General features: G+C 46.0%; 1 long non-coding RNA gene across 1 annotated transcript; it reads right to left on the bottom strand.

The window, feature by feature from the left end:
- Positions 1-3981: 3981 nt before the first annotated feature.
- Positions 3982-5303, bottom strand: LOC149127157 (uncharacterized). The gene is made up of 2 exons (XR_016232129.1): positions 4700-5303; positions 3982-4543 (listed from the first exon to the last, which is right to left on the bottom strand). It is a non-coding gene; the product is annotated as an uncharacterized LOC149127157 (long non-coding RNA).
- Between the last annotated feature and the right edge of the window lie 13164 nt (positions 5304-18467).

The following is an 18467-nucleotide window of genomic DNA, read 5'->3' as shown; positions in this document are numbered from 1 at the left end:
ATTGCTAATGGATATTGCTGCAAAAAAAATCCTTGGCAAAATACCAAAAAACAAATCCAACAGCATACTAAAAGTGTCATACATTGTGGCCAAGTCAGAGTTATGCCTAGGATGCAAGGATGGTTTATCACACAAAAATCAATTAATGTAATATACCACATTAATATAAAATATTAAAATCACATGATGGTCGCTAAGATATACAGAAAAAAATGTTTGATAAAATTCAATACCGTTTCATGACAAAAACTCTGAACAAAGTAGGAACACAATGAAAGTACTTCAATAAGATACAGGCTGTATATGATAAGGCCGCAGGCGACATCATGCTCAGTGGTCGAAACTGAAACCTTTTCCTCTAAGATTAGAACCGAGGCAGGGATGCCCACATCTGCTCAGTATCATGCTAGTAGTTCTATCCATAACCATTAAGTAAGAAAAGCAATAAAAGGCATCCAAATTGCAAAGAAAAAGTCAGATTGTCCCCTTTTTGCTGACATGATTTTAAATAATAAAAGCTCTATTTAAATACAAAACTTATAAGCAATAATTATCTAGTTCATGAAAGCTGCAAGATCCAAACTCACCATACAAAATCAGCCGTGGGGTTGGACATTGGCCCGGCAGGTAAGATGCTAAGATGTCCATGTCCCACCTCGGAATGCTTGGGTTCAGTTCCAAGCTCTGGCCCCGGACTCCAGCTTCCCGCTAAGCAGACCCTGGGAGGCAGCAGGGAGAGCTCAAGAAACTGTGTGCCTGCCACGCGCGTGAGCGACCTGGACAGCGTTCCCAGCTCCCAGCTGCACTGTTCCAGCCCCGGTTTTTGTGGGTGTCTAGGACATGCACCAGTAGATAGGCGATCTCTCGGTGTCTCTCTCACTCTTTCTCTGCCCTTCAAATTAGTTTTAAAAATAAGAAAATGTGATACACAAACACACACACACACACTCAATGGAATATTATTTAGCCTTTAAAAAGAAGGATATTCTACCATATGTAATAACATGAATGAAACTTGAGGACATTATGCTAAGTAAAATAAGCCAGTCATGGAAAGAAAAATACTGCATTAGTTTGCTTATTTGAGGTACCTGAAGTGATACAATTCATAGAGTGTAATGGCCGTTACCAGGGATACAGTAGGGGGAAGGGTGTTACCAGTCGATGAGACTAAGGTATCAGCTAAGCAAGATGAATGATCTCTAGAGATCTGTGTTTTGCCTACAATCAATAACAATGTATCATAGAGTTTCAAAATTGTTGAGCCTAGATCTTATGCTAAGTGTTCTTGCCACAGCAAAATAAAATAAGGGGCAAGCATTCAGCCCAGTAGTTAAGATGCCTGGGTCCCACATCAGAGTATCCGAATTTGGCATCTTCTCCAACTTCTGACTCCAGCTTCCTGCTAATGTAGATCCTTAAAGATAGAGGCGATGGCCCAAGCACAGGCATTCAGTGAGAGACCTGGATTAAGTTCCCGGCTCCTGGCTTTGGTCCAGCCCCATCCCTGCCATTGCAGGCATGGGGGCAGTGAACATGTGGGTGGCAGCAGGCTTGCTCACTTGCTCTCTCTCAATGTGTGTGTGCCAGTCATACCACACATAGCCCCCAGGAGCGATCAGAGCCATCTGTGGGAACTCTAAGGAGGTCTGGAGGGCCCCACGGTCAGAGAATATTAACTTGTGGCTACTCACCAGGGATGGGGCTAAGGGACAGGGGTGAGAGCCACTAACTCAAGAAAGTGTTTGCAAAGGGCCCCAATTTTCCCATCTAGCACATTTCTTCATGTACATGTTGGAGACAGCCCTGGATGGGAAGTAAGGAGTGGCTGAGAAGCCACTTCCCTCCTGGGAGGGAAGTCTGTGACCAGAGAGGTTCTGCCCACCTATGCAGGTCCTCACCTCACATGCCTCCGCCTCGCCAAACCCCAAAAAAGGTAACACCAGAAAGCCGCCTCCTCCTAACAAGATGAGCTGGTCCACTTGTTGCTTCTTTAAGGAAAATACCCAAGAAGAGTTCCTTTGGCAAAGAGAAGATCTATTTCAGCTTACAATGGGTGTTACAGGATTGGGCAGCCCCATGGCTGGTATCTGATGGAGGCTGCTCGTGGCAGGTGGGGAGGCATCATCGCACAGTGAGGCAGGAAGGAGAGAGAGAACCTAGGCTGAACTTGAACTTAAATGATCAACACTCGTGCAAGAGCCACCATCTGAGTACACGCCCCCAGTGCCCCAAAGGCCTCTCACAGGCCCCAACTCTCAGGTTTCATTATTAGAGCAAGACTCTACCCTTGACTCATCAACTAACACTCAGGCATCAGCTTTAAACAGCTGCATGAGTTTGGGGAGACAAACCCTACTGAACCTGCAACATAAGATGTCCTGGTACTGGCACCATGGCGTAGCGGCTAAAGCTCCCGCCTGCAGTGCTGGCATCCCGTATGGGCACCAGTTTGAGTCCTGGCTGCTCCATGTCCCATCCAGCTCTCTGCTATGGCCTAGGGAAGCAGTGGAAAATGGCCCAAGTCCTTGGACCTCTCACCCATGTGGGAGATCTGAAAGAAACTCCAGCCATTGTGGCCATTTGGGGAGTGAACCAACAGATGAAAAATCTCTCTTGCTGCATCTGCCTCTCTGTAATTCTGCCTTTCAAATAAATAAATAAAACTTTTAAAAAAATATGTCCTTCAGTAGGTAAATAGATCAACAAACTGAGGTACAACCAGCAAGGGAATATTTTGCTACATTAAAAAGAAATGATCTATGAAGTTACAAAAAGACACGGAAAAAATGTAAGTGCATATTACCAAGAGAAAGACACTGGCCTGGAACCTACTGCATGATTCCAATTGTGTGACATCCTGGAAAAGGCAAAAGTGGGAAAACAGTAAAAATATCAGTGATCAGCAGGGGCTGTGGAGGAGGAAGAACTAAATAGGCAGAGCGCAGGGGTTTGGGTAGCTGCCCTGCGTCATGCTGTAACAGTGGGTGCCTGTGTTTGTAAATGTGGCCGCTAGCAGTGAGTCCGAACATCACTGCGGACTGCAGGTGGCACTGATGTGTCAGTGTAGCTTCATCAGTTGGAACAAATGTAGCATCCTGGGAAACTCTGGTTATGGGGAAGCTGTGCATGTCTAGTGGGAAGGGGTAGATGGCAAAGCTCTGTGTCTTCTCCAATTAGCTGTGAAACTAAACTGCTCTTAAATATTAGACTTTTTTAAACAAAAAAAAAGCATAGTTTTAAAAATGATGGTTTTATTCCCATTCTAGTATCTTTGGCTGTAGGTACTGTTGATGAACTCTGCTCAAAAAACAAAAAGGCAAAGAAACCTGGTGGGGGAAAAAAAAACGGAAAAGCCCAAATGACAAAGAAAAGCACCCCACGCCAGACTCCACCAGTCTATTTCATTTCCCATACAATCCAGCCGGATGACTTAAGCTCCGGGGTCAGAAATGCAGCTCTCCATCCCACGCAACCAGGTCACCTGCCTCCCACCACTCCATCTCACCCACTTGCCCAACTCCATCTTCAGGAGCACCTGTGAGCTACAGCCGGGCCCTAAGGACTGACACCTTCTTGTGAATTACTTGTGTGTTGGAAAGAGAAGAATCTTCTCAACGCATAATTACAGCAGGTTTGACCCTTTCTGAGTGGGAGGCTGATGCTCAGAGCAGGACGATGACATCTCCGAGGTCACACAGCCCCCCCTTCCCCCGCCAGCAGCTGTCTCAGCACGAGCAGCCGGGAGCAAGCATCCAGCTTCGCAGTTACACTGCCGTGTCTCACACCCGAGTGCCTGCATGCGATGCCCAGCTCCGGCTCCTGGCTCCAGCTTTCAGCAGGCAACAGTGATGACTCAAGTAGTTGAGCTCCTGCTGCCCGCCTGGGAGACCCAGACTGAGGTCCCAGCCCCCAGCTTCAGCCCTGGCCCACCCTTGCTTGGTGCAGGCATTTCTGAAGTGAACCAGCACGGTCGCTTGCTTGTGTTCTCTCTCTCTCTCTCTCGTAATTTTTAATAATAATTTTTAAAAAAAAAAAAAAGAATGAGCACCTGCATCTCCTGACACATCCCTCCTGGAATTCCGCTAGGATACACAGTGAGGCCTCGCAGATTTTTTGGCAAACACATAAACTGCAAACCTGACCCATTCATTGAAGAATGCAGCTCTCCAAACACATGCATCTCCCTGGAGCCCCCCACCCCCACTCCAGCCCTGATTTTCCTGGCCTGGCCAATGGTGAAATTTTCTCAAGGGGGAGGGATGGGGGCCATACGCTCCTTTAGTTTTCTCTTTCCAGAGAAATAACCGGCTCGCTCGTCTCAGTTCTACTCGGTAACGTTGCAATCGTGTTTTTCTTTCTCTCATTAGAGCAGCGGTGCGCTGGGTCAGCAGAGAGCCGCGCTGAGGTCTCCCTCTTTGCCGCAGAGCCCGGATCTCTAATTGGGACCTCCTCCTGGAGCAGCCTCCGAGCTGGAAGGGCAGGAAGACATCTTGGGTTGGGTCATGAATTCTGATTTTCTTCCTGAAGTCCTGTGCACTCCCTACAAATAAAATTTTAATATAATTGCTTTCTGTGCATTTAGGAGCCTTTTAATTACCCCCGGAAAGAGGCTTAGGCAACAGCTTGCTATCAGGTTAAACAGTGTCAGCATCTGTACTGTAAACACCAACAGGTTTATTACTCTCTGCAAACCAACCTTGCTCTTCTATTACTTCCTCTCTAAAGAGCCTTCTTTGGAGGCGCAGCTAGAATCCAACAAAGTAGACGCTGTGCCACCTGCAACCTCAGACTCCTTACATCTGCGGAGGTCAGCCGCTTTCCTGACACTGGGAGACACCTTGCGATAGCTCTGGGGAGCCGAACACACAGCCAGGGGGCACCACAGGCAGACAGGCCTGCCTCTCCTCTGCACCTCACGCCTGGCCATTTCACTGCTCGTTAGCCCCTTTTCCAGAGAGTGAGCAGGGAAAACAAAAGGAGATGAAATTCAAACCCATCCGTTTGCTCCCTATTAGCTGCTCTAGTTAAAAGTTGAATGAGGGAGCAGACTGAAATGATTAATTAACCTGAAGTTTGAGAAGCGTCTTGCAGTTCGTTTATTTAAGCTCTGCCTTTCTCCCAAGACCATCCCCAGCCTTGGGACTAGGCTGAGGCCAATGATCAGTAATTGAGGAAGGAAAACAGACCTCAGACGTCCTTTGTAATGAATTCCAAACTTCACGTTACCCCATATAACTTACAGAGGGCTTCTTTATGAAATTATAAAATAGAGCATCCTATGACTCGTAAAAGAAAAAAAGCCAAATAGTGCTTCTTCGTTTATTTTTCTGCTTACCCCACCACTGAGAAAATCATACTTACAGAAATAATAAATCTTCATTACACTGTCAGGAAAGCTGACTTTTAATGATAAAGAATTTATACAGGATACTAAACAAACATTGCAGCAAGCTAATCCAGGCTGTTAAATAAACAATTAATAGTGATCACACAAGATAAACCCTTCAGAAAGATGAAATTAAAGTTTGAGCTTTCCAAAATGATTATTTACCTGAAGTTGGAGAAAAGCATGTTTAAAATCTAAAGAAATAGACAGGTTATATCTTCCTCTAAACAAAAAGATTTTTGTCTCTCACTGTATTATTTGTTGGTTTATCCAGAGCATTATTTGAATATCTCATAGAAAATTCTTTTGCTGCAAAGGATATGGTTTTTCTATTATATCCAAGTGTAAACTAAAGGCTGCAAGCTCTTACAGAAGAAAGATCTTTAATCTTCAAAAACCAAGACAAAATATATAATTTACTTAAATTCATTTTATTATTTTATTATCAAATTTGCAAGAATATATACAAGGCATAAATTGAAGTCTCCCCTCACATACCATACAAGCTTGACTTCCCATGTCATCGTATCCAAAACTCAGGGACAAATTTCCCATAGAGCAGGGAGAAATTGAGAGAATGAACCAGAATAGAAATCAGCTGGGTTCTAGCTCTGCTTGTTATCCACCTGCTGTGAGAACTTGGACCAGCTCCTTCCCTCCCTGGCCTCTGCAACAAATGACCTCGATGTCTCCTCCAATTCTCTTCTTTATGTGATTTAAAAATTTTTTTGTTTGTTTATTTTGTATTATTTATCTGAAAGGCAAAGAGACAGAAAGAGATATCTCCCATCTGCTGGTTCACGCCCCAGAATACTTGCCACAGACAGGGCTGGGCCAGGCCAAAACCAGGACCTGGGAGCTGAATCCAGGTCGCCCATTTGGGTAGCAGAGACTCAAGTACTTGAGCCACCGCCTGCTGCCTCCCAGGATGAGGCTTTAGCAGGAAGCTAGAATAGAAAGCGGGGAGAAGCCTTGAACCCAGGCACTCCAATAAGAAATGCTGATGTCCCAAGCGGTCCTCTTAACCTCTAAGCCAAACTCTAGCCCCTCTTCCAAATCTTAACCATTGATCTGTAAGAAAAGGGACTGGGTCAGGACAGAAGAAAACCCAGCTGAGTTAAGAAAGTATCAACTCAAAGTTCAGTTGAGGATCTAAATGATACCACTTGACAGGTTCAGAGCTGGGCCCTCTGAGTGGAGGGAGCTGGTGAGGAAGGGGCTTAATGGGCACTCCCAGCATAGAGCCTGAGGCTCAGGATGGCTGTTTGATGAATTCTGTTCATTTCCCCTAGATACAACCCAGCTCTAAAAATTCTCTTGCAAAAAATAAATAAATAAAAAGTAAAAATTATTTTGCAACAAGGAAAAAGACATGTGGGCCAGAATGCCAGTCCTCACCCACCCAGTGGGGATAGGTATTTATAGTGACTGGAATGCTCCGCATAGTTATTTAGAGTGACTGTTCCTATTATTAAGGTAACTAGAGCCCTGAACTAGTCATCAAAATGTTACCCAATGAGTACAGAATTAGTTAGTGCTGAGCTGGTGCTGAGAGAAAAAGGAACAGCAAATGGAACTCCCAAGGTCAGGTTAAAGGAAGGGTTCTTAACCAAGCGTCTCAAACCCAGGCCTGGGCCTCAATGGACTTGTGACCCTGCTGAAAGCATATGGAAAACTGCACATGGACGTGGCACTCATCAGCTTCTCAAAGACGTCTGTGATCTCTAAACACCCACATACCACCGGGAAATACAGAGGAAAAGACTCAAAAGAGAAAGGGAGTAGTCCATGGCAGCTCTGAGCAGTCTGAAATCAGGATCCGGGCTGGAGCTGCAGGGTGAGGGGTCTCCAAGAAAGATCAGAGCAGTGGCCTGGTCCAGGCCCAGTGAGCCACAGTCCTGGCTCCAGGGACCACCTGCAAACCTGCCAGCTTCCCAGAGCAGGGCTCCTGTGAGTCTTGCTGGATCCGGTTCAGCAGGATTCCACACAAACTGATGGGAGTCATGGGGACCAGGTCCCACCCACCCCAGCTTCAGTCTGTGTCACAGCCAGGTCTCCCTGAGTGAGCACTGCTCCTGTGTTTCTCCCCCGGGTCTATGCCTTGATTTCTTTACAGGACAAGGGAACCCACGGGAAGAGCGGATAAGTAATTACTGTTGTCAGAGTACATGGCTGGCATGTTAGACTGAGGTAGCCATTCGGATATCAAGTTTAGCTTATTAAAATCAAAGGAAATTATAGTAGTCTTCAGTCACACTAGCCATGTTTCTTTTTTTTAAGATCTATTTATTTATTTGAAAGGCAGAGTTACACAGAGAGAAGGAGAGAGAGAGAGAGAGAGAGAGAGGTCTTCCATCCATTGGTTCACTCCCCAATTGGCCACAACGGTCAGAGCTGTGCCAATTCAAAGACAGGAGCCAGAAGCTTCCTCTGGGTCTCCCATGCGAGTGCAGGGGCCCAGGGACTTGGACCTTCTTCTACTGCTTTCCCAGGCCATAGCAGAGAGCTGGATCAGAAGTGGAGCAGCCAGGTCTCGAACCAGCGCCCATATAGGATGCTGGCACTGCAGGCGGCAGCTTTACCCACTACGCCACAGCGCCAGCCCAGCCACATTTCAAGTACTCAGTAACCTCCTGGAGCTAGTGGCTCTTGTACCGGACAGCACAGCCATGGAACATTTCCATCATCACAGAAGGTTTGTATCTCTCTAACCTAGCACTAAATTCCATTCTTACATAGGCATGACGATGGTAACGGAGAGACAGGAAGATCCAGAGTGAGCAGAAATCGCTATGAAGGGCTCCGTGGAGAAATGGGAACTTAGGTGGAGCCTCGGGGAATGAGATGAAAGCGTGGGGGCGGGGCCATTTCAGTTAGGAGCCTTGGTAGGAACAGAGATGAGAATAAAGAGAAGATGAGCAGAGGCCTGGGCGCCCGGGACGTGCCCATGATGGATGCATTTGCCAGGTGGAGAAAGTCTGCGTAAGAATTCCAGTATCTGGCCAGCGCCGTGGCTCACTAGGCTAATCCTCCGCCTGAGGCGCCGGCACACCGGGTTCTAGTCCCAATCGGGGTGCCGGATTCTGTCCCGGTTGCCCCTCTTCCAGGCCAGCTCTCTGCTGTGGCCAGGGAGTGCAGTGGAGGATGGCCCAAGTGCTTGGGCCCTGCACCCCATGGGAGACCAGGAGAAGTACCTGGCTCCTGCCATCAGATCAGCGCGGTGCGCCGGCCGCGGCGGCCATTGGAGGGTGAACCAATGGCAAAAGGAAGACCTTTCTCTCTGTCTCTCTCACTGTCCACTCTGCCTGTCAAAAAATAAATAAATAAATAAATAAATAAAATTAAAAAAATTTAAAAAAAGAATTCCAGTATCTGGCACCACCCTGTAGGCGTAACCAGAACAACTGCTGACACTTGCTATCGCATATTTAATACTTATTGTGCTTCACGATTTATATCAAGAGGTTTATAGAAAGTATTAGGTTGACTCATCACAGCACCTGGAAGTAATTATTTCTTCCTCTATAATGAGAGTGACAACAGCCTGTTTGGAGAGTCTGGGTAACACTTCCAGGGTCAGGCACTGCGGGAATGGAGGGCTGTGGTTCAAGCCAACACCATCGTCACCAACACCTTCATCTTAGCCTTCCAGCGTCCCTGCCGTCCTCCAAGCATCTTCCTTTCTCACTGGAAGGGCTTTGGCTTCCAGCCTTTGCAGTGTAAATCTACAGCTTCCAAGCCATCTCTTCTGGAAACCCCTTCAGTTAATTTTTTTTCGAATACTTAGGAGATAACACCCTCTTAGCAAGGAGTCCTTAGCTGCTTTTGGATGCTTGGCATCGGTGAGAGCAGGGACGTGGCAGGAGGGGTTAGGAAAATGGCAGGGGTTGGTCCCGCAGCATGAATGAGAAGCATCTAGAAAAAGAGACCCATGCATTCAAGGCCTCACAAACTTTTCAGCTGACATCTATGCCAAGAGTCACCTCCCACCGCCAGAGCCCCATCTTGCCAATCAGTTTTTCAGGCAGGGTTCTGGATCCCTGGGTTCCTGGCACCATCATGGCCCCTCTCATTGTCTCGCGTTCCTCCAAGAAACGTGCTTGTGACCTTGTTTTGTGAGTTTCAGAGTTTGCACATGCAGGCTCTTCCCCGCTTATTGTAAGCGTGAGGACAATCTGAGCTGGCTGCTCCTGGGGCCGGTCTGTGACCACAGGTGGGAGCCCAAGGTTTCCCGCAGGAGACGGAGAAGTTAACCAGCCTTTCCATGCCTCTGTGCTTTTCTCTATAAAAGCAGAATAACTTTATTGAATTAATAAGGCATAACAATTCATCTGAAATTATTGTAGATAAAAATTGATTGCAGCATTTAAAGCAAGATTTAAAGAAAAACATATACCTTGCTACTACCTTCAGCAGGATTCATTCACTGCTTAATCTAATCTTAGAGCTTGTCCAGCACTTAAACTAGAATCTACCCTGTGTCTTTCCTTGGACTTCAGATCCTGTGTGAGGAAGATTTCTTGGCTCTTTTCTCTTCAGGGCATTGGAGACTTGGGCATCAACAAGTATTCCACATGGTTTCTCTCCAGCTTTTCACAATTGCAGGTGCCTGCACACAGTTGATCAGCGAGAAGGTGCCCTGCCTCAGTCCTAGCATTCTCATTAACAGTCTCTCTGTCTAATCACTCCGCTCCTCTACATGAAAGAGACTGAACCTCGACTCCACACCGTTGCCAACAGCCAAGAAGAGAAAGTGATTAGAGGCCCAGCCAGGTAGTATCCATGGCATGGAACACACACACACTGTGGCTTTTCTGTTTTTCTGGAAAGAAGGTGGTGAGCTGACACAAAGAGGAAGGCCTTCTTCAAGGAGCCAGGCCTTCTGTCTGCGAGAGTCCACCGCCAGCTGGTTTTCTTGCTTCCTTGTTTATTTAAAAACAGCTAAAGAGCTCCAGGTCATTCGCAATCCTTATCCTATCTAATCACAATACTCAACAGTAGATACTATTTTCAAGCCAAGATTGAGAGAAGTTTTTCTACAATGCCTAATTTTTGTAGGCAGTTAGAAGGTTGTTTTGTATATTCCTATATACAAAAACAGTTCAAACGTGTACATCCTGGAAATCTGTTTTTCCTAAATTCTGGCAAATAAATTTGCTCTTTTTTATATTTATATTTTATTTTATTTAATGAACATAAATTTCCAAAGTACAGCTTATGGATTACAATAGCTCCCCCCCCCCATAACTTCCCTCCCACCCACAACACTCCCCTCTCCCACTCTCTCTCCCTTTCCATTCACATCAAGATTAATTTTCAATTATCCTTATATACAGAAGATCAATTTAGCATATATTAAGTAAAGAAGAAATTTGCTCTTATAATAGAATCAGAACCACAAAGGATGGGGTGGGCATTTGGTCTAGCTCGTAAGATGCTGCATGGGATATCTGCATCCCATATGGGAGTGTCTGGGTTCAAGTCCCAGCTCTGCTCCCAATTCCAACTTTCATGTAATACATACCCTCAGAGGGAGCGAGTGATGACTCAAGTACTTGCTTCCCCGCCATATACATGGTGGGAGACCTGGATTGACTTCCAGGCTCTGGGATTCAGCCTGGCCCAGCCTCCTGTGTTACAGGCTCCTTCTCTCTCATGTGTTGCAAGCTCTCTATCTCTCTCTCAAATTCATTCATTTATTTATTTATTTTCAAAGCAGGGCAATACAGAGAGAAAAAGAGAGAGATCCTCCTCCCACTGATTCACTCCCCAAATGGCCGCAAGAGCCAGGGCTGGGCCATGCTAAAGCCAAGAGGCAAGAACTCCATCTGGGTCTCCCACACACGGGTTGCAGGGCCCCAAGCACTTGAGCCATCTTCTGTTGCCTTCCCAGGCACATTAGCAGGGAGCGCAATTGAAAGCAGAGCTGCTGGGACTCGAAGCCACTCTCAGGCATGGGAAGCCAATTATACCACTGTGCCACATGCCAGTCCCTCTCTCACCCTGCCAAATAAATTAAATAACTAATTCTTTTTAAGCCTCAGAGGATGCCAAGTGTCAGCTGTTCGTGTGTAGGGAGTATTGGAGTTGGACAAGCATCTTTCACAACCACTGGGGATCATCCAGGGTTGCTAAATCTTGAGGGAAATGTTGATGGGGGACAGGACGTCTGTGTGGTTTCAAAGGGTCTCCTTAAAGGTGGGTGATCAGAATTAACATGCCAATGAGAGGCAGATGGACTCCTTGTGTGCCTCCAGATGTGGCGCCGCGGTCTGAAGGTTGTGCCTGGAACGCGTAACCCAAATCTAGCAAGAAGGGAACATCAGACAATCCTGAAATGAAGAACATTCTACCTAAAACCAGAAAGAGACTGGATTCCTCAAAAATGTGAATGTCTTCAATGACAAAGCAAGGCTGTAGAAATGTTCCAGATTATAGTAGAAGGAGAAGATGCAACAAAATGTAGTACCTTATCCTAGACTGATCCACTGCTGGGAAGGGAAGAGCGTGGGTCAAGGACTTTACTGGGTCAGCTGAACACAGAAGGTGGGTTAGACCATAGCACCGTCTCCCGGTTCAGTTTAGCACAATTGATGACTATATGACGGCTAAGAAGATATCCTTGTGCTTAAGAAATACACACTGAGCTATTTAGAAGACCCATGATGTGTGCAATCTTTATTCAGATTGTTCAGGGACAATTAGATATGTGCATGTGTGTGTTAGAGAGTGCACATGTCCATGCAAATGATAAAGCAAATCCAGCAAAACAGCAACACTATGTGAACAAGGAGAAAGTGTATATGGTAGTCTATGTCTGTTCTCATCAGTTTTGTAAGTATAAAATATTCCCAGGGGCTGGCGTTGTGGCATTGCTGGTAACATTGCCACCTTTGATGTCAGCATCCTCTATGAGTGCTGGTTCGAGTCCCAGCTGCTCCACTTCCGATCCAGCTCACTGCTAATGGCCTGGGAAAGCAGTGGAAGATGGCCCAAGTGTTTGGGCCTCTGCACCCACGTGGGAGACCAGGATGAAGTTCCTAGATCTGGTCTGGCCCAGAAATGGTCATTGCAGCCATCTGGGTAGTAAACCAGTGGATGCAAGAACTCTCTCTCTCTCTCTCTCCGTGTGTTGTGTGTGTGTGTGTGTGTGCGTGCGTGTCTTCCCTGTCTTTCTCTGTAACTTTGCCTTTCAAAATAAATAAATCTTTTTCAAAAAAATTCAACCTCTACCTATTACCTCTGCCACATTCCCACTATGACTCACATCTGTCCCTTCACCCCCACCACCAAGAATACAATAAAAATGGAAAGTTCTTTACATAATAACAACACACACAGCCAGAGAGGAGAAGCCATTCAGTCCCAAACCTTAGCAGTCCCAGTTCTCCCAGTCCTAGCTCCCATCAATCTGGCTTCCCAAGTCATTTATTTTTCACCTTCCAGTCCAAGCTGGACTTACATTAGTTAAAGCAGACTGAACAGCAGATTTCATACAAAAGAAGTGCAGGCTTGCTCACACAAGAGTCCAGGGCAAGTGTATCCGGGTCAGCTAAAGCTCTTCTTCATGTGCTGACCCAGGAATCAGGCTCCTTCCAATCTATGGCTATCGTACCTGTAGGAGCTCCATTGTCCTTGGCATCTTGGCCCACCCGCCTCTTAAAGGCCACAGCTCAGAAGTGGCACATCATTTCCACTCGCACCCATTGGTGAGAACTGGCCACAGGCAGCTGCTACTGCAAAAGAGAATGGGAAGTGCAGTCTCAGCTGGGCGCCTGCTTCGTGTTACTAAGTTGAAGGGGAGATCGTATTCTAGTGAGCAGACAGCAGATGTGGCCATGGACACTAAACAACCAAAAAAAAAATGGAAGGTTTGGTTAATGGAAATCATATAGGAAAACAAAAGAAGCACTCCAAAAGGTCTTTTTTCTTTTGAATTATTTTGTTGTGGTTGTTATTCAAGGAAATCCATACCTTGCAATTATGTTCAGACATTTATTTGTATTCTTTTTTTCTTAATCTAATAAAAGGTTTGAGGCAGCTACTGGATTCAAAGAAAGAGAAAGGGTTGACTGTTCATTTTAGCCAATGCACATATTGTTAGCCAAAATGCTTTGTTAGGCAAAAAACAAATCAGAAATGCTTTGGGAAGTTTGGCTTCCTGCAGGTCTGGTCCCTGACCCTGTCTTCACATTATTTTCCACCCATTTTCCCAGCATGCACCACAGTCTCATCTCGGGGCCTCGCTCACCCTTCCTACAAGAATCCAAGGACTTTCTTGCCCTGTAGTGCTGGTATCTGCTCTTCCCTCTGCCTGGAGGGCTCTTCCTGTGGATATTTTTACACAGCCCACCCTCTACTTCATTTGCTCACTGAGCAGATGTGGCCAGCTCAGTCCATGACTTCCCATCCGGTGTAAAATAGCAGCCTCTCCCATCCCCCACACCACTACTACCCTCTTACTCTGCTCCTTCTTCAAAGTACCTATCAGTGTATTTTATACTTAGGAATTCACTTATTTGTGTATGTCCAGCTTCCTCACTAGCATGGACACTACATGCAGGCAAGGGTTTCACTTTATTTATTTCTTTATCACCAGCAACTTAAGTTTAACACAAAGTAGATTCTCTGTTAGTATTTCCTGGATGAATGAATGTATTTGATTGGTTGTGAGCAAAGCCATAGAAATAACTGCTCAAACCACACATATTTGAAAGGTCCCACAAAAAAAATAAAGGAAGCCCTTCATTTTTCTAAGTTTTTCTCTATTTTTAAAAGGTAGTAAAAGGCTACCAGGTATTTATATGCAAAGTAATGAATCTGGACTTCTTCCCTACACTTCACACAAAAGTTAATTCCAAATGTATCCAAGACATAAATGTAAAAGCAAGAACTATAAAACAAAGAATTAAATCTTCATGATCTTGAGAACTAACATTAAGCAATAATTTCTTAGATAAGACACCAAAAACATAAATGATAAAAGAAAAACATCTGGTGGCATTGCAGGTGAAGCTACCTCCTGCAACACCAGCATCCCATATGGGCACCAGCTCCTGTACTGGCTGCTCCACTTTCCATGCAGCTCCCTGCTAACAGCCTGGAAAAGCAGTGGAGGATGGCCCAAGCACTTGGGCCCCTGCTACCACGCCGAAGGCCAGGATGAAGCTCCTGGCTTTGGCCTGGCCCAGCCCTGCCTCTGCTCGCTCATTCTCGCTCTCTCTCTCTCCCTCCCTCTCTCTCTCTCTGTAACTCTGCCTTTCAGATAAAACAAATAAATCTTTGTTTAAAACAAAGGGGGGAAAATAAATAAGCTGGGATTCAAAAACATTGAAACCTTTGTTCTTCAAAGTGTACCCTCAAGAAAGTGAGAAGAGGGTAGGCATTTGGTCTGGCAATTAAGATACCTGTGTCCCACAACAATCAGCCTGCACTTGCAGCTGAAGCCAGCCCTGGGGGTAACAGTGTTAACTCAAGTGAATGGGTTCCTGCTATCCTCGTGTGCAACCTGGATGACATTTGGCCCTAGGCTTTGGGCCTAGGAGCGCTCTATGTCTCTTTGCCTCTATGCCTCTCAAGTAAACAAGCAATTTTTTAAAAAAGAAAGTGAGCAATCAACCCACACTAATCTTTGCTAAGGGACTAGAATACATAAAGAACTCTTCCAACTCAACAAAGAAAAGGCTAATAACCCAGTTTTAAGCTGGGTGGAGGATCTCAAATAGGTATTTCTCCAAAGAAGATACACAAATGGTAGATGAATTGTATCCCAGTTTTTAAAAAAGAAAAACAAACTAGGCACCTGCTTGGGTTTCTGCTTCAGGAAAAGAATTTAAATTCCTATCACACTTACATGTTGATCCTTTACTTAAACACCTTAAGAGGCTCTACAGCTGTGTTTCTCAACGTGCAGTCCCAGAACCCCATGCTCCAGGACCTGATGGGCCTGTTGTCTCTCATAAGCAGTAGGCAGGGCTGCCCTCTTCCATTCCGTGTTTCTTTCTCCACACCTGCAGCTGAGCCACGGCCTCCTCTGTATGTTGCCCCCGCCCTGTCTCTGCTTTTCTTTCCCCCTGTGCCAACCTAGTAGATATCCCAGTACTCAGGTTCCAGGAGGGCGACAAGATTCCTCTTAGTCTTCCTCTTAGTCTTGAGCCCTTACCCATACGTTGCATTAGTGTATTGGGTATTTGTTTGCTGATTGCTGTTATCCCTTGAGTATACAGCTTGCCTGAAACTCTGAGGGATAAAAGGATGCTGGTGAGGCCATCGTGGGAGCATTTGGAGCCCCTGCCTCCATGACTGTATAAGGCATCAGAACACCCTTAACCCTAGTACTCACCCACATGACATTTATTGTATCTCCAAGGCTTACACTGCATACACTTTGCATACCAAACACCTGCCCCTCTTAACCTCAACCCACTTCATTTATCCACAACGCCACCCACACAGGCAGCCTGCTCAGACAGCAGCCCTGAGCATGGTCTTCTTGCGCTCCTGGGGATTTGCTGGGAGGCTTGAGGGCACAGAGTCCCCATGAATCAGTAGCAGGATTCCGTGACTTTAGGGAAAAGAGCTTCAAGCTATGCCCCCCAAAAAATGAGGAAGCCCCCTTATCTTAGTGCTAAATACAGGTCACCTGCCCTGCAGTGGATTCCATCAGCCACTACACATGCGTGCATGTGGGTGTGCAGAATAGATCCAGAGACACAGAAATAAATCTCTCCCTGGCTCCCTTTCCACAACAGAAAATAGAAATGGGGTGGGGGGGACCCTAACAACTACAAACCCAGAGCTAAGTTATCAGAAACCAAATTAAAGCTGTTGGGTATTTTGGCTGAAACATCTCCACCTCTGAAATCTAATTTCTTGGAACTTTCCATATAGGATCCTGTGTTGTATTATTTATAAGAAAATAATATTCTGCCCTCCCTTGACAGCATTTCAGGGCTGCAGAAACCACGGCAGCCGTGAAGTAGCAGAATAATTTTGGTAATGTTTCCATAGCTACCTTGCTTCCAAGTGAGGTTTACTCTGTTTTAAAGTCTGCTGACCTACTCATATCCTTATGTGAAGTGTGTTCAGTCTAATCCCTTGTCTACCTATTAGGGGCTAACGTTCTTGTGATTCCTACATTTCAGGAGGGCCTGGATGTATAAAGAGATGGTAAGCAGGCCCCCCGTAACCTGTAACAATACAGCGATTTCCCCCCCTTCTTTTTCCATTCCCTTCCGATTGTATTCATTCTGTTCTTCCCTCGCCACGCTGGAAACGGTCCTGAGGGTTTTGGAAGCCAAGGCTGTTTAAGGTGCACTGGTGCCCTCTTGTGTTCATTCGGGCTCTGTGGTTTTCTTCCCAGAAGCCAGTCTTACTTAGACTATTGATTCGGCAAGAGGTTAACAAGAAGGGAGAGCTCAAAATGCCACTGCTGAGCGCCATGGGCGTCCTTGTGTCCAGGTCTGTGCCCCCTGCAGCCACGAGGGTCTGTCTGGAAGCACAGGCAGCCTCTCCTGAGTGGCCGTGCAGTGCTGGGAGCGTCAGGCCTCTGCTCTGCCCCCAGGCTGGTTCATTGACGCAGAATGCTGGGTAGCAGTCAGGCCAAGGGAAGTGATCTGGGACACACCTCAGGAGGAAGGTGGGGGACAGAACAACTCCCTGAGAGGCCCTGGAAGGAAGAAGGTCCACATGAACAGGAGACAAGACTTTGCCACAGAGCATCACCAATCAGAACAGAGAGTGTGCCTTTTGAAAAGCTGAAGATAGCAGCAGGTGCGGTGGCTTAGCGCATAAAGCCTTCGCCTGCAGTGCCAGTATCCCATATGGGCGCCAGTTCTAGTCCCGGCTGCTCCTCTTCCAGTCCAGCTCTCTGCTATGGCCTGGGATAGCAATGGAGGATGGCCCAAGTCCCTGGGCCCCTGCACTCGCGTGGGAGACCCAGAAGAAGCTCCCGGCTCCTGGCTTCAGATCAGGTTGCAGCCATTTGAGGAGTGAACCAGCCGGTGGGAGATCTTTCTCTCAGTCTCTCCCTCTGTAACTCTACCTCTCAAATAATAAACAAATATTTTTTTTATTTTTTTAACTTTTATTTAATGAATATAAATTTCCAAAGTACAGAATATGGATTACAATGGCTTCCCCCCCATAACGTCCCTCCAACCCGCAACCCTCCCCTTATCCACTCCCTCTCCCCTTCCATTCACATCAAGATTCATTTTCGATTCTCTTTATATACAGAAGATCAGTTTAGCATACATTAAGTAAAGATTTCAACAGTTTGCTCCCACACAGAAACATAAAGTGAAAAATACTGTTTGAGTACTAGTTATAGCATTAAATCTCAATGTACAGCACACTAAGGACAGAGATCCTACATGAGGAGTAAGTGCACAGTGACTCCTGTTGTTGACTTAACAAATTGACACTCTTGTTTATGGCCTCAGTAATCGCCCTAGGCTCTTGTCATGAGCTGCCAAGGCTATGGAAGCCCCCTGAGTTCACTGACTCTGATCATATTTAGACAAGGCCATGGTCAAAGTGGAAGTTCTCTCCTCCCTTCAGAGAAAGGTACCTCCTTCTTTGATGACCCATTCTTTCCACTGGGATCTCACTCGTGGAGATCTTTCATTTAGGTTTTTTTTTTCCCCCAGAGTGTCTTGGTTTTCCATGCCTGAAATACTCTCATGGGCATTTCAGCTGGATCCGCATGCCTTAAGGGCTGATTATGAGGCCAGAGTGCTGTTAGGACATTTGCCATTCTATGGGTCTGCTGTGTATCTCACTTCCCATGTTGGATCATTCTCTCCCTTTTTGATTCTATCAGCTAGTATTTGCAGACACTATTCTTGTTTATGTGATCCCTTTGGTTCTTAGTCCTATCATTATGATCAATTGTGAACAGAAATTGATCACTGGGACTAGTGAGATGGCATTGGTACATGCCACCTCGATGGGATTGAATTGGAATCCCCTGGTATGTTTCTAACTCTACCATTTGAGGTAAGTCAGCTTGAGCATGTCCCGAATTGCACATCTCTTCCCTCTCTTATTCCCACTCTTATATTTAACAGCAATCACT

Source organism: Oryctolagus cuniculus, chromosome 4 (genome assembly GCF_051225735.1).
Source record: "Oryctolagus cuniculus isolate XC-2025 breed Fujian yellow rabbit chromosome 4, ASM5122573v1, whole genome shotgun sequence".
Lineage (NCBI taxonomy): Eukaryota > Metazoa > Chordata > Mammalia > Lagomorpha > Leporidae > Oryctolagus > Oryctolagus cuniculus.
Note: the sequence above shows the minus strand (reverse complement) of the source record. Positions and strands in the feature narration are given on the sequence as shown.